This window comes from Chenopodium album, chromosome 7 (genome assembly GCF_948465745.1).
Source record: "Chenopodium album chromosome 7, dcCheAlbu1.1, whole genome shotgun sequence".
NCBI lineage: Eukaryota > Viridiplantae > Streptophyta > Magnoliopsida > Caryophyllales > Amaranthaceae > Chenopodium > Chenopodium album.
In genome coordinates, this window is record NC_137840.1 from 44,891,176 (window position 1) to 44,906,167 (window position 14,992).

Here is a 14,992-nt window from a genome sequence, read left to right on the forward strand (position 1 = left end):
GACTCCCTCCATTGCAACATGTGCTCCAACTTGAAGACATACACAACAGCCCGTGCTCCAAGTTGAAGAGACGACAATTGCCACCTACTGGCCTTCATCCTCGGCAGCTTCCACCTAAAGTTAGGGTGATTAGGGTTAGTTTAGTTCCCTCTCCCTTCCATTTTTAACAAGAATTAGAGCTAGCTAAAGTTAGGGTTTCAATTCATTCTCTCTAATCTTATTGATGATTTGTAAATCTGATGTTGAATTCGCCTATTAATAGCTTTAATTTCATTATTTTCATACTGAATTTGGCATGGATCTAAATTGGTTAAAGTATTTAGATGAGTTTGGGAATTTTGTTTTTTCTTATTTTCGAAAATTTTGATTACTACAGAATTTATATAAATTGGTTGAAGTATCTAGATGAGTTTGGGATTTTTGTTTTTTCTTCCGAAAATTTCGATTACGACAGATTTTGATTTACCTTGTAATTTGATGTTTGTTGACTACTCTGACCAATTTTAATTTAATTATTTTCTTTTCTAAATGATTCATCATAAGCTTGTCAAGAACCCAAGTAATTGTGGGCAAAAGAAATGCAAAAATCTAAGGCAATGCCAATTATAATTGGAGGAATGATGTTTATTTCTTGGTCAGATTATGCTCTTGATCAGATTATTATTATACAAAGTATTTTTAATAGGAAAAATACATTTTAATAATCCCAACTATTGACAATTTACCTACAATAATCCCAACTAACGTTTATTCTACAATAATCCCAACTATTAGGTCAGTTTTCCTCCAGCAGTCCCAAACCGGTCAACTAAAGTCAACAACCTATTATTGTAGGTTGTTTGACACGTGTCAGCGTGTGAGTGGTTCCAAAAAAAAACATAAATAAAAAAAAAAAAAGAAAACCAAAAAAAAAAAATCTGCCAGCCAACCCTAACCACCACCTTCACCTCCTGCCGCCCAACCACCACCTCCAGGCTCCAGCCCTAACCATCACCTCCACCTCCTGCCACCCAACTCTAAAACACCACCTTCCCCAGCCACCCTAGCCGGAATTGACTACCACGACCCAGCCGCACCCCCAAAACACCACCTAAATCGCACCAGCAGCAATCACGACCAGCCGCACCTCGAAACACCACCTAAATTGCCCCAAATCACAGCCCCAAATAGCCCCAAAATCGCAGCCCCAAATCGCCTTAAAACGCAACCCCAAATCGCCTTAAATCGCAGCCCCAAATCGCTCTAAAACCCTTGCCCGTGAATTGATTGGAGCTTGAATCCGCGACACCTCACCGGAAACCAATCCTCACGACACCGTTTCAAAGGCGGTGGTCGGATGTTAGCTACGGGGCTGGGGTTCGAGATGGTTGATCTCCCGGTGGTCGAATTTGGGAGTGAAGTGGTGGTTGTCGTGGCTGAAGGAAGGAGGGGGTGGTTGTCGTGGCTGATGGGCTGATCTTTCTTTTTTTTTTTTTCCTTTTTTTTTTATTTTTTAAAATTAAGCCAATCATGTGCTGACTTGTGGCATTTAAAAAACCAAAAAAAAAGTTTACCATTTCAGCAAGTAACCGGTTTTTGGGACTGTTGGAGGAAAACTGACCCAATAGTTGGGATTATTGTAGAATAAACGTTAGTTGGGATTATTGTAGGTAAATCGCCCATAGTTGGGATTATTAAAGTGTATTTTTCCTTTTTAATAAGCTGTTTGGAAATTCATGTAATCGCTGGAATACACTACTATGAAAATGTTACCTTGATTGGGGACGCAGAGAAGGGGTGAGGTTGGACTGGTGGTGCTACCGTTTAACTAAGTGTTGCTTAGTGATTCATAACATCAATAAGAGGTATTTTGTTTTGTATTATTTTTTTTAATGGCCTATTTAATTGTTTTTCAATTAATCTGCTGAGACATATTTTCTAATTTATACTTCATGTGTTGATTAGTAAAGATTAATAATAAGTCTAATGTATTTGTATTTATGCTCAACGCTCCCTTTTTTTGTCATGGTTTTGAAAGTTAACTATAAAAAGATTTACATTAGATAATTTATTAATCATTACTAATCAACACATGAAGGTGATTGTTATCTATGGTATTTGTTACTCGTGATATGAGTATTTGACAAAATGGGATTGATCAAGGGCGCAAAAAGAATTTTCCTTGAGATGTGAAATGAATGTTACTTCGTACTATCCTTGTGCAAAGTTTGTGAACATGCAATTGTCTGATGAGATTGGGATTATGGTCATTGTATTAAGGAAAATAAGTTAAATGCTAGCATTCTAATTTTATTAATGAAAAATAAGTTAAATGCTAGCATTCTAATTTGACAATTGTTATGCTATACATGTGCTGAATAAATAATGCTTACACGTGGACTTTTATTTTGTGAGGGTTACTAATGAGTTCCATTTGGGAAGAAATTTTGGTTGTGCTTTGCCAATTGCTAATATTTATAAATCCAACACGTATGAGATTGATATAGAGAACTTGTGACTTTCACTCTCGACTCTTTATGCCATGGAAGATTAGATAGGCTGTGAGTATTGCCTATCGTGTATCTTTGTTATATGGAATATGTGAGAATATATATTGTCAGTTTAAGCTGGTTGTTTTTTTTTACCACTTTTTTTTTTATAGGAATATGATGTTTTGCAGGAAGGTTTCACTAGTAGAAAAAAGTAGATGGCAAGCGATTCAAAACTTCAAACTATACTTTTTTTATATGAATACTCTTTCTACTAAGCATTGTAAGCAATTAATCTAGACTTTGTTTTATGTGCAGTCAGGTGCTCTTTATGTGCTTAGGTGCTATTTGTGTGCTCAGGTAAAGTCAGGTCTCAGGTGCCGCTTCTTTGTTCCCGTCTCTATCTATTATTTTTCCTTTTTCTACTTATATTGAAACCAGCGTGTAAAAAAAAGAATTGATCATGTATGATGGGAACTGTGTTTTGTTTGTACTTACTCAGATAAGGTGCGGTTTATGCTTTTGTTCATTTTACATCATGGAACACATTTGCAAAGTAAATTTGTAGCTGATCGACATGTTAAATTATTGGTCCTCTGAGCACCCCATTTGTGATACAACTTGAATAAAATATACTGAATACGACCAGTTAAGACCTGTTATGAACATCCCGAACAGGCAAGCAAGTATGACTCTGAGCCCCAAAAGAATTTGGTAGAGACAATAGCTAAAAACTGGTTCTGTTATGGATTGTGATGATGATATAGCCTGATACTGCTCAACTTGTCACTCAAATTGAAATATTCATCGTCAATTTATATGTTTGAAGACAAAAATAGCTTCACCAGTGGAGTTTGATACCCCATCTTTCAAGCAACGAACCATAGTAATTTCCTGCTAATTCACCTATTCCTAGTTCTCTCAAGAACCCTTTTATCAGGTTTTTTTTATCTCTGAATAAGTAAATTGTGCTATTCCACCCTTCCCTTGACTAACTACTAGACTCATGTATGTTGATTATAGCTAGAGGTTTCTTAGCTTCTATTATTGATGATTTTGCATGTAATGATTCAACTATTATCTTCTTGGGCACAATGTTGTGGCTAACTAAATAATGAAAGAAAGATCAACATTAGAATATATAAAGTTTCATACTTTGCTTCTTTCTTCTTGTGTAGACCAAAAATGAAAGAAAACCATGGCCAGCTGTAAGTAAGACAAAGAGAGCGACATAGGTTGCTACAGGTGCATTGAAGGCTTTCTTTTTCTTCTGTGAAGTACGTGATGTGCTCGAGCAAAGAGTTAGGTTACGCTCCACACTTTCATTGCAAGGCCGGTAACAAAGTTAGTTTATGGTTGTTATAAGCTGTAATATTATTGTCTATTCTTCCAACTTATAAGCTGTAATATTAAGCTGTTTCCTTATAGCCCTGACTTCCTCATAGCAAGTATATGTCCTAAGGTTTTGATGCTTGCTTGATGCTACTGCCGCTGCTGCTGCCGTTGCCTGTTGCTGCTGTTCCGTCTTTGTGCGCTGCTGTTCCGCTTTTGTGCTGCTGTTCTTCTACATATATGTTGTTGTACTGCATATGTGCTGCTAATGTTCTACTACTGCTTATGCAGTTCTGCTTATGTGATGCTGCTATTCTGCTTATGTATGTGCTGCTGCTGTTCTGTTTTCCGAGCTGCTAATGTTCTGTTTTTGAGCTGTTGCTGTTTTGTTTCCAAGCTGTTGTTGTTCTGTACATTGTAATTTTTTTATTTAATTTTATTGAAATTATAATATTACAAGCATTTATTAATAAAAATATCTAAGTTTATATATATATATAATGTTTTGTTTATCAATTTTACATTTTTTAAGCATAAAAGCTAAGGCATCTGTTTGGCCCTTGAACCTGTGTCCTAAGTCGGTTTTGAACTAGTGCGGATTAAACTTTTTCAATGACAACAATATTAATATTAATAATAATAAGCTGCTACATTAGTTCGCAAAAAGTGATACATAATTTCGAATATAGTGATACTATATGTCAAAAGATGATTGAAAAATGTTACCTAATAATCAACAAGGTGTTACATTAGTTCGTAAAAGTGATACAAAATGTCGGATAAAGTGTTACTATATGATTGCAAAATATTACTAAACATAAGTAAGTGTTACATAAGAATTAAAAAGTAACACTTTAAAAGTGATACCTATTGTATAAATAAGTGTTACATAAGAGGGTTTATGATAACACTTTAAAAAGTGTTACTATACTTTACCCAAAGTGTTACATAAAACCTAAGGTAACATGGGCGGATGTATCACCCACTAAAGTGTTACCTACTGTCTATAATAACACTTTTACCACTTTATGTAACACTTTGTGGGTGTTACTTAAGGCTAATTTTGCACTAGTGTCATCAAGCAAAAAGGGGCAAACGTTGCTGGAGATCTAACATAGACAGTCGAAAGATTCCAAAGAAGGTATTTTTTTTTTATCATCTTTGATTGTGGTGCTTGGTTGATGTCAAAATTGCAATTATATGCTGAATTAGGGTTACTTTTGGTAGAAGAGCATGAAACCCTTGACAATTCAATTGACTATGCAAATTAGGTTAATTATTTAATTGACTTTGCTAATTAGGGTAATTGAATTATTTATTGAGATTAGAGGTTATTTACAGTGGCTTATTCTTAATTAATTCATGGAGTACTTGAATTGAGTTTGAATTGTTTATGCAAAAATGTTGGAATTGCTGCCTTTGCACTGCAAGTTAGGTAATTAGGGTATATTTGTTTATTCTCTTAGTGTCATTGTGCATGTTATCATATAATGTTCAATTATTGAATGGGTTTTAATATATGTTATCCTTTTTGACTGGTGGGTAGATAATGGGGGACAATGATGGCATGGTTGACATTTGTCTTAGAGTTGGAGGTGCATTTGTTCCAAAAAGAGTAAGCAAAGATATGCAGCTTCTTGTTTGGTGTGGTGGGTGGTGTTATTGGAAAAGGAAAGTTGAAGTGTCTAAGATGGATGTGCATTTGATTAGGACAGCTGCTATTCATGGGTTTGTTCAAGGGGATATCCCCGTTCCTATGCATTACAATTGTTGGTATAGGGATCAGGGGAAAACTTTTAACACTAGGAAAAGGGAGCTAGTTAATAGTGAAGATATTAAGGGTCTTTTGGAGACAGCAAATGGTGAAGGGTATGTAGAAGTATTTGTAACAGTACCAACTACTACTAAGCCCAAAAGTGAGGCCCAACCCAATCCACGAAAGGCAAATAAAAAGGGCAAGAAGAGCACCACTGATACTACTGTAAGTGTTAGAAGGAGCCCTAGGTTTAGTAAGGCAGAAAAAGGAAAAGAGAAAGTAGCTGAAGTGGTAACTGAGAAGGGTAGGTTGAAAGGGAAAGGGTCAGCAAAGGCAAAAGCTCTGAAGTTTGATGAGCTTGAGGATGTTGACTCTGAGTACTCAAGTGAAGATTTAAGTGATGAGGACTTGGGTTGGGAACCCGGTGAGGAAGAATATGATGAAGGGGATGAGGAATGGTATAATATTGAAGGGTCACAAGATATTTTTGACAAGGTGAACAAAAGCTTGAAGAAAGGGCTGGGAAGTGAAATAGAGGAAGGTGTTCCCCTGAAAGATAAGAGGTCAGAGCTTAGAGAAGACCTGGATGTTGCAGATGTGCATATGAATCCAGAGAATGAAGGAGATTCAGATGAATCAAGGAGTTTGTGTGGTTCTGATGAAGAAGAGGACATTGCTCCATGGTTCAATGCTGATGTTCACTACAAGAAAAATCACTTTTCGTAGCGATTATTTCGTAGCAATTGTTCATTCGCTTCAATATGCAAGTATGTTTGTGAAATAATTAAGGATGTCGTATCATTTTTACAATCGCCATGGTTTTCCCATATAAAATCGATACGGAAAGCATAATAATACATATCCACACTATTTTTACACATTTATATAATTTTGAGAAATCGTATCATTTACAATCGCCACTAAATCCTAAAAATCGATACGAAAAGCCTTTTAAACACTAGATATATAAATATTGTTTGACAAAAAATACATAAAATATGTCATAGCTTATTGGTGAAACATTTAATATAAGAGTTTGAGGTTGCATGTTCGAATCTTGTAAAGATCATACACATGTTTTTTTTTTTGAAGAATATGAGTTGAACATTTATAGAGATTGTAATCGCTACAATAATCACCACGATTGGATGTAGTTTTTCGTATCGATTATTGAGGCCAACCCCAGCGATATTGAAAACCACTACTAAAGGCTAAGGCAACGGGGAATATTGTATCAAATGACCATTCGTTGGGAAAGCTTTTTGTTGCAATTACAATCGATACTAAAGGTTAAAATAATCGCTAAGAAAATGTTATTTTCTTGTAGTGGTTGACTTTGAGAACCCTATTCAGTTGAAAGTAAATCTGAAGTTTAGCAATGCACAAGTGCTAAGGAGGGCACTTAGACTTCATGCAGTTCAAAACAGGTATGAGTTCTACTTTTTGCATAATGACAGTACTAGGATTACAATACAATGTAGGTATAGGTGTGACTGTGAGTTCAACACTTACACTTGTAGAATGCCTGCTTGTACATGTGTGGGGGAAGTGAAGTGTCAATTCAAGGTCTTTGCTTCAAAACTTGTTAAGCAGCAAACTTGGCAAATCAAAACCCTCAGATTGAAACACACTTGTTTAAGAGTGAGGAAGAACAGGATGCTTACTGCTGAGTATATAGCAGAGAGGTATTTGGAGGAGTTTAGGAGTAACCCTAGATGGAGAATTAAGGAGATTAGGGCTAGGATTCTGAATGATTTGGGTATTGAAGTGACTTATTTTAAGGCATGGGTAGCAAGGTGTAAGGCAAAGTTGATTATATTTGGTTCTGCTAAGGAGCAGTATGCAAAGGTACGGGATTATGGGAAAGCTGTGATGAAGTATAACCCTGGTTCTGGGTGTAATATTGTTGTTGATGGTATTAATAGGCCAGAACCACCCTTGTTTCTCAGAATGTTCATTTGTTTAAGACCTCAGAGAGATGGTTTTGCAAGAGGTTGTAGGCTACTTATTGGGGTGGATGGTTGTCACCTCAAAGGTGCCTACCCTGGGCAGATTTTGGTGGCAGTGGCTAAAGATGGGAACAACAATTTGTTCCCCCTAGCCTGGGCCACAGTGGAGGTGGAAAACAAGGAAACTTGGGGTTGGTTCTTAGAGTCTCTAATGGCTATGTTCACACATGACCAAGGAGCTGGGCTAACCATCATGTCTGATAGGCAAAAGGTAATACTACCTTACTTTTTTCTTCCAAAACTTTTATTCATGTGTAAGTGTTTGAGTTTCTTCTAATATGATGCAATTTTGTTTGCCTTTTTTAGGGATTGATTGAAGCAATGGCTGATGTTATTCCCAAAGCAGACCAGAGATTTTGTGTTAGGCATATTTGGGCCAACTTTAAGCTCAAATTCACTGGAGCAACATTTAAGGAGCTTTTTTGGAGTGCTGCTAGGGCTAACACTTTTGTAAGTGAATTTGTTCCCTTTGATGTGCTAAGTTTTCCATTTGTAGTACTTGTTAGATTGTGTAATGACAGTACATGTTTAGTTTTACATGTTTAGTGTTGTGTTTGATAATGCATGTGTTACATATATGTTTACTGACTTGAGTAGTTGTTCTGTGTGGTTTAATATGTATGTAGTTGGCAGTTTGAGTATTTGTCTGATTGTATATGTATGCATTTGTCAGTTTGAGTGTTTTTCTGATTGTATATGTATGCATTTGTCAGTTTGAGTATGAGGTAGCCATGGAGTCTATCAAATTTCTTGATAAAGCTGCATATGATTACTTAGTGAGTATTCCTCCCAAGCATTGGTGTAGACATTCTTTTCCACCTACTGCCAAGTCCAACATGTTGTTGAACAACATGTGTGAGACTTTCAATGCAGTAATCAGGCGTGCAAGAGATAAACCAATCCTCACCCAAATGGAATGGATGAGGAGGTATATAATGAACAGGAATAATGAAAAGTGGGAGGATGCCAAAAATATACATAGTAACTTAGTGCCATATGTCAGGCATGTTCTGCATAGGATAGATTTTGTGGCTAGGGGGTGTGTGGTACAGCCATCAAGGGACAACACATATGAAGTGCAGCTTAAGGATGACCAAGTGTTTGTTGACTTGGAGAAAGAAACATGCACATGTTACCATTGGGAACTCAAAGGGATACCCTGTGTTCATGCTTATGCATGCATGCTAGATATGAGGGGTGACATAGAGGCTTATGTTGACCCATACTACACAATGGAAACATACAGAGCTGATTATGAACCAGTTGTCCACCCAATGCCAGGTCCCAAACACTGGGAGAAAGTCAAAATGAGAGAACCATTACCCCCTGCATTTAGAGTGCAGCCAGGCAGACCAAAAAGCAAGAAAAGGAAGCTTGAGCTAGGGGAATGTTCAACTGCAAGTAGCTCAACAAAGAGGAAGAAGCAATGCAAACACTGTGGGGGTTTTGGGCATTATGCCAAGACTTGCAAACTACCTCCAGCACCAGCAACGGGAGCTGGTAAAAGCAGCAGTCAGACCCCCTTTGAATACACCTTGGATGGTAGAGGAGAGAAAAAAGAAAGAGCTCAGGGCTGCAAAAAAGGTAACCAAATCAATCTCAACTTGCTTACTCTTTTTTTTGGTACATTTTCAATGCTATAATACATGTCATTAACTCTTCCATTTTGACACAACATGGGTGATAGGCTGCAACAGAGCCAGGAGTTGGAAGACAACCTACCCCAACCCAACCAACCTCCAGTCAATAAAAAACAAAGAAGAGGGCTAGCTCCAGTCAACCTAGCTCTAGTAAGCCAAACCCAAAGAAAGAGCCTCCAACCAAGGCAAGAACCCCCTCAAGTCAGCCTGCAGTACAACCAGCTCAGCAAACAGGTGTTGTGACAAGGGGCAAGATGTAGACCTTGAAGATGAACCTCACCCTGTGAATTCATGTTCTGAATTAGTGAACAGTGTTTATCAATGAACAGTTTGTTAGTTTTCCTTAGTTTTATGTATGATTTGATAGATTTCCTATGGGTTTGATTACCATATGACATTTTAAAACTTGTATTTCTGATTTGCATTGCTTTAAGGCAGTGTAAAGTTAGCTTCTTTTGTCAAACAACTTTTGAAGTGCTTACTTATTTTGCCAATGAAAAAAGGGAGCTAGTTTCACAGCTTTTACAATCTTCAATTCCTTTAGCACTGTTAAAGCATTTTAAAAAACAACAACTCAGTCAATGCAAATATCATTAAAACCATTCTCATAAAAACTCAAGCCAATACAAAATATTTAAATTAAGGTTCCATAACTTAATTGTTACTAATACAAGTTAACCACCCCTACCCATTATGAAAACAACAAACATTGACAAACTAATACAAATTGTAATGCCCAACCAACCAAAATAGTTCCTTGAAGTTGTCTTCCCTGCACTCCACTCCCTGTTCATTCTGTTCCTATCACCTTTTAAGGCCTTGCATCTAATCTTCATATTATCAACTTCATTTAGTAGGCACCTCCTTTGACAACTGATTTCGTCAACTTCCCTTTTCAATTCATTGACTTCACCCTTTAGCAGCTTCTTATCCAATAAGAGGTTGTTAATAACCCCTGTTTGCCAATCTGTCCCGTCAGGTTGATCAACCCACTCGAAAGATTTGCAGCCCCTTTGTTCTTGTGATTGGATCATAAAACTTACAAGCTCTGAACTTCCTCCCTAGATTCTCCCTTGTCCAGCTAGTTAGCTTGCCCATTGGCACACCACAGTTACATTTCTTTTCATTAGAAGGGGAAGAGCTAACAAACGCCATAATCTGCATCAATTTCAGAACAACAATTACATATACACATTTAATCATCAACGAATTAACATTGTTAACAACAATTTTCAATTTTAATGAACTAATACAAAAAGCCCCATATTTCAATTTCTGATAAACCCTAGTTTTGTAATTAGGCAATTTCATGCATACATAACACAATCTAAGTATCAATTCCAGTACAAAACAATCCTAATTAATAAACCTAATGAATTTATTCTATAATTAACAGACAACCAACCTAAATTTACCCAATTTGATTCAACATAATTCGTTGCATTCGTATAAACCCAAATACCTGTTTCAGTAGCTTCAATGTCTTCCACGAACTAAAATAAAACCAATTAATCTAGTAATTTTGGTTAATTTGAAGCAAATCGAACTGTTTCAAACAAAAATTAGGTTAAAATAGAGGAGAATTGGGGAGAATCGTGCATATATAGAGGGAATTCAATAAACTATCCGTTACAGTGGGACCCAGTAACAGTTCCGTTAACTGAACTATGATTTTGGTGGTAACTTCCAATTTTTATTTTTTTAAGAGGTGTTAAAATAATTTTTTTTTTTTGGAGGTGTTAATATCAATTTTTCCGTTTTTATCAGGTGTTAAAATCTAAAAAATCCTTAAAATAATATATACCTTTTACCAATTAAATACAAAAATAAGATTAAGACTAATTTAGAGAAATATATATTATTATTTTTTTAAATTAAAGAAAACATTTTATCGAAAAATAATCGGCAATAGAATTACCCATGCAAAATATTAGCTCTAAAATATGGGGTGTTACAGCTTACTTGGCCAATCCTTGTAATTTTCTGTCATCTTTTCGATGATAGTTTTCACATTTTTGTTGGCCGATTCAACTGCACCATTTGTTTGTGGTCTGTAAGGTGCTGATATGTGATGCTTGATATGATATTTCTGTAATAATTCCGCGCATTCGGCTTGGAAATGTGTTCCATTATCACTGATCATCTCATGTGGTACCCCATAGCGACATATGATATTTTTCTTAATGAATTGACCTACATGTTTCGCCGTCAGCTTAGCATATGAGGCAGCTTCAACCCATTTGGTGAAATATTCGATTGCTACGAGAATGAATTCATGCCCCCCTTGTCCTGGTGGTGTTATTTTTCCAATGATGTCGATGCCCCAAGTGGAGATAGGCCATGGAGAAGTATATGTGTAGAGAAGCGAAGGTGGAACATGCTGTAAATTTGCGTAGACTTGACACTTCATACATTTCTTGACGTATTTGTGACAATCTCTCTCCATAGTAGTCCAATATTAACCTTGTCGTTGAATCTTTTGGACTAACATCTTTGCATTCATGTGTGTTCCACATATACCGGCATGAAGGTTTTCCATGGTTTTATGTGCTTCTTTCTTGGCTATACATAAGAGATTTCTTCCCATTGCAGTTCTCTTTTGGAGTTCTCCCCTGATGAGCATATACTGTGAGGCCAGGAGCCTCAAAGCACGGTGTGCCCTTTTATCTGTATTAGGAGAGTATTCTCCTCTTGTCACATAATTAAGGATATCTGTATACCAAGGCTCTTCATCTTCTTCTTGTGGTTTTTGTTCATCGTCGAGTGCGTTAACATAAGCCGGCTCATATCTTCTTTCTATGGTCAGTGGCATTCTGATTGTATTAGTTGGAATTCGCACCATTGATGCTAATTTAGCTAGTGCGTCGGTGAATTGGTTTTCTTCTCTTGGCAAATATGTATATTCCACTTCATCTAGTAGCTCCGTGAGAGTTTCTAAATGAGCTTGATACGTAGTGAGACTTTCACTTCTCACTTTCCATCTTTTGGAGATTTGGTTAATGATTAGTGAAGAATCACCGTAGATTCTGATTTTCTTAATTCCCAAGGCGACAACTGTTTCTAACCCCAAAATGCATGCTTCATATTCTGCGGCATTGTTGGTGACATCAAAGTTGAGCTTCATGGAAATCGAGATGTGCTCTTCATTGGGTGATACAAGCAAGACTCCTACACCACATCCTTTTTGGTTTGAAGCTCCATCGAAATAGAGCGTCCAGCTATCATCTTCGGTCATGAGTAAATCTTCGTCAGGGAAATCGTACTCATCTTCTTCTTTTTCAACTTCTTCTAGCGGAAAGTCTACTAAGAAGTCAGAAACCGCAGAACCTTTGATAGATTTTGGTGGAAAAAATCTAGAGTCAAACTGAGCAAGATTGGCTATCCACCTTGATAATCTGCCATTGAGTGCCGCTTTTTCGAACAAGTATTTGAGAGGATCCATCTTGGACACGACATACACTGTATGAGTGGGCATGTAATGTCTTATTTTCTGTGCGGCCCACACAAGTGCGAGACACAACTTTTCAAGTGGTGTGTATCGCGTCTCATATCCTTGAAGCTTCTTACTCAAGTTGTAGATTGCATTCTCCTTGCTTTTGATCTCTTGTGCTAGCATTGCCCCCATGGTTTCTCTTGTGACCGTAAGGTAGAGTCGAAGAGGAAATTCAGGTATTGCTGGCGCTAACACGGGTGGGTTTGCCAAGTACTCTTTGATTTTGTCGAAAGCTTTTTGGCAATCGTCATCCCATGTGACTGGGGCATTTTCTTGAGCTTCTTGAATATAGGTTCACATATCGATGTGAGCTTTGATATGAACCTACTTATATACTGCAACCTTCCAATGAAACCTCGAATCTCCTTCTCATTTTTGGGTGGTGGCATGGCCATGATCGTTTTTACTTTTGTAGGATCTATTTCAATCCCTCGAGAACTGATCACGTATCCAAGTAATTTGCCTGACGTGACTCTGAATGCACACTTTGCTGGATTTAATCTCATGTTGTACTTGCGGAGTCTTTCAAAGAACTTGCGAAGTGCAATGATATGGCCTGGGCGATCTTTAGACTTAACGATCATATCATCGACATAGACCTCCACCTCTTTGTGCATCATGTCATGTAACAACGCTGTATCTGCTCTTTGGTAGGTGGCACCCGCGTTTTTTAACCCGAATGGCATTACCGTATAGCAATATGTACCCCATTGCGTGACGAATGTGGTTTGCTGTGTTGTCGACCAGAATGTCAATGTGAGGTAGAGGGAACCCATCTTTTGGGCTTGCTTTATTGAGATCCCTGTAATCAACACACGTTCTGACCCTTCCATCCTTCTTTGGAACTGGAACCACATTTGCTATCCATTCTGGATATTTGGATACTCTGATGAAACCTGCGGCCAACTGCTTCCTGATTTCTTCCTTGATTATGAGAGCCACATCCGGTTTCATACGGCGCAACTTTTGTTTGACAAGCTTCATACCTGGAATGAGTGGTATCGTATGCTGAGCTATATCCCTGTCAATTCCTGGCATATCTTGGTATGACCAAGCAAATTCATCAACAAATTCACTAAGAAAGTTAATTAGCTCTTTGCGTTTATCTTGACTTAGTGTTAATCCAATTTTTAGTTCTTTAACAGTCGTATCATTGGAAATGTTAACAGTTTTTGTATCTTCGATAACTGTTGTTTTATTTTTGTGTTCTTCCATTGCTTTTATTATTTCTTTGTCATTTTTATCATTAGCAAAGCAATATTGATCAGGGCTAGGGGGATGACACGCATCGTAAGCAAAGGTACTCATTTTATTGAATTCATTGGTTAATACATCAAGAGGGGCAAGGTCGGCTGCGACCTCACCGAAATTTTTAGGACTAGAAAGAGAGGACTCAACAAGAGACTCAGGGTTGAACTCTGTAGCAGAAAGAGGGTCGGCCTCAGACTCTAAGGACTCTTCTAAAGACTTAGACTCAGACTCGGACTCGGACCCAAACGACTCAGACTCATCAAACATAGGACCCTCGCCAGCGGTTATTTCCAACTTCTCTCCACTTGGCGTAGTGATCCTCAATGTCTTGCGCCATCCCCTTGAAATGTTGTCAGCTTGGACGATTAACTCGGAGGGGTCAAAATCCTTGTTTGCTATGACAGCTTGAACAAGTTTGGAGTTATCATTGCAGATGGGCTTAGACTCATTCTTTTCCATTGCAAAAAGCAGGTTGATGCCTAGATCATCAGAGTTTGGGCTAGCTGGCTTATCGGTTGTGAAGAGCTCTTCATCTTCATCAACAAAGTCACAATCGAGGAACATCTCGAATCCTGGTTCACGGATCCCATCATGGACGAATGGTTCAGGGAATTCATAGCACGGAAAGTCTTCCCCTTCCTTGATGTACTGGCCATTGAGGGTGAACGGATATGGATCCATGGCCATTTCCGTCTTCGTGATTCGAGCATTATTGCGAGCCTTCATCTTCAATAAAGCTTGTTTCACATCTTATTTTGTTAGCTTGAATCCCAAGCCAAAAGTATCCTTCTTGAGTGCACAAGGATGGCCCCAAGATTCTGCCATTTTCTTCTTGAGTCCAAGGGTCATTCCAGGGAAATGACCTTGCTTCTTCAGAATGGCATTGATATTGGTGTTTGAATAGGGATCGAAGTCGAGATGGCACTTTTCCTCCTCTTCAATCACGAGAACATCATCTAGTGAAAACCCCCAAAGATCTTCATCTTCTTTGTCATGTTCAACATGGACGATAGGAGTGTCAATAACTTGAATGTGCATAGGAG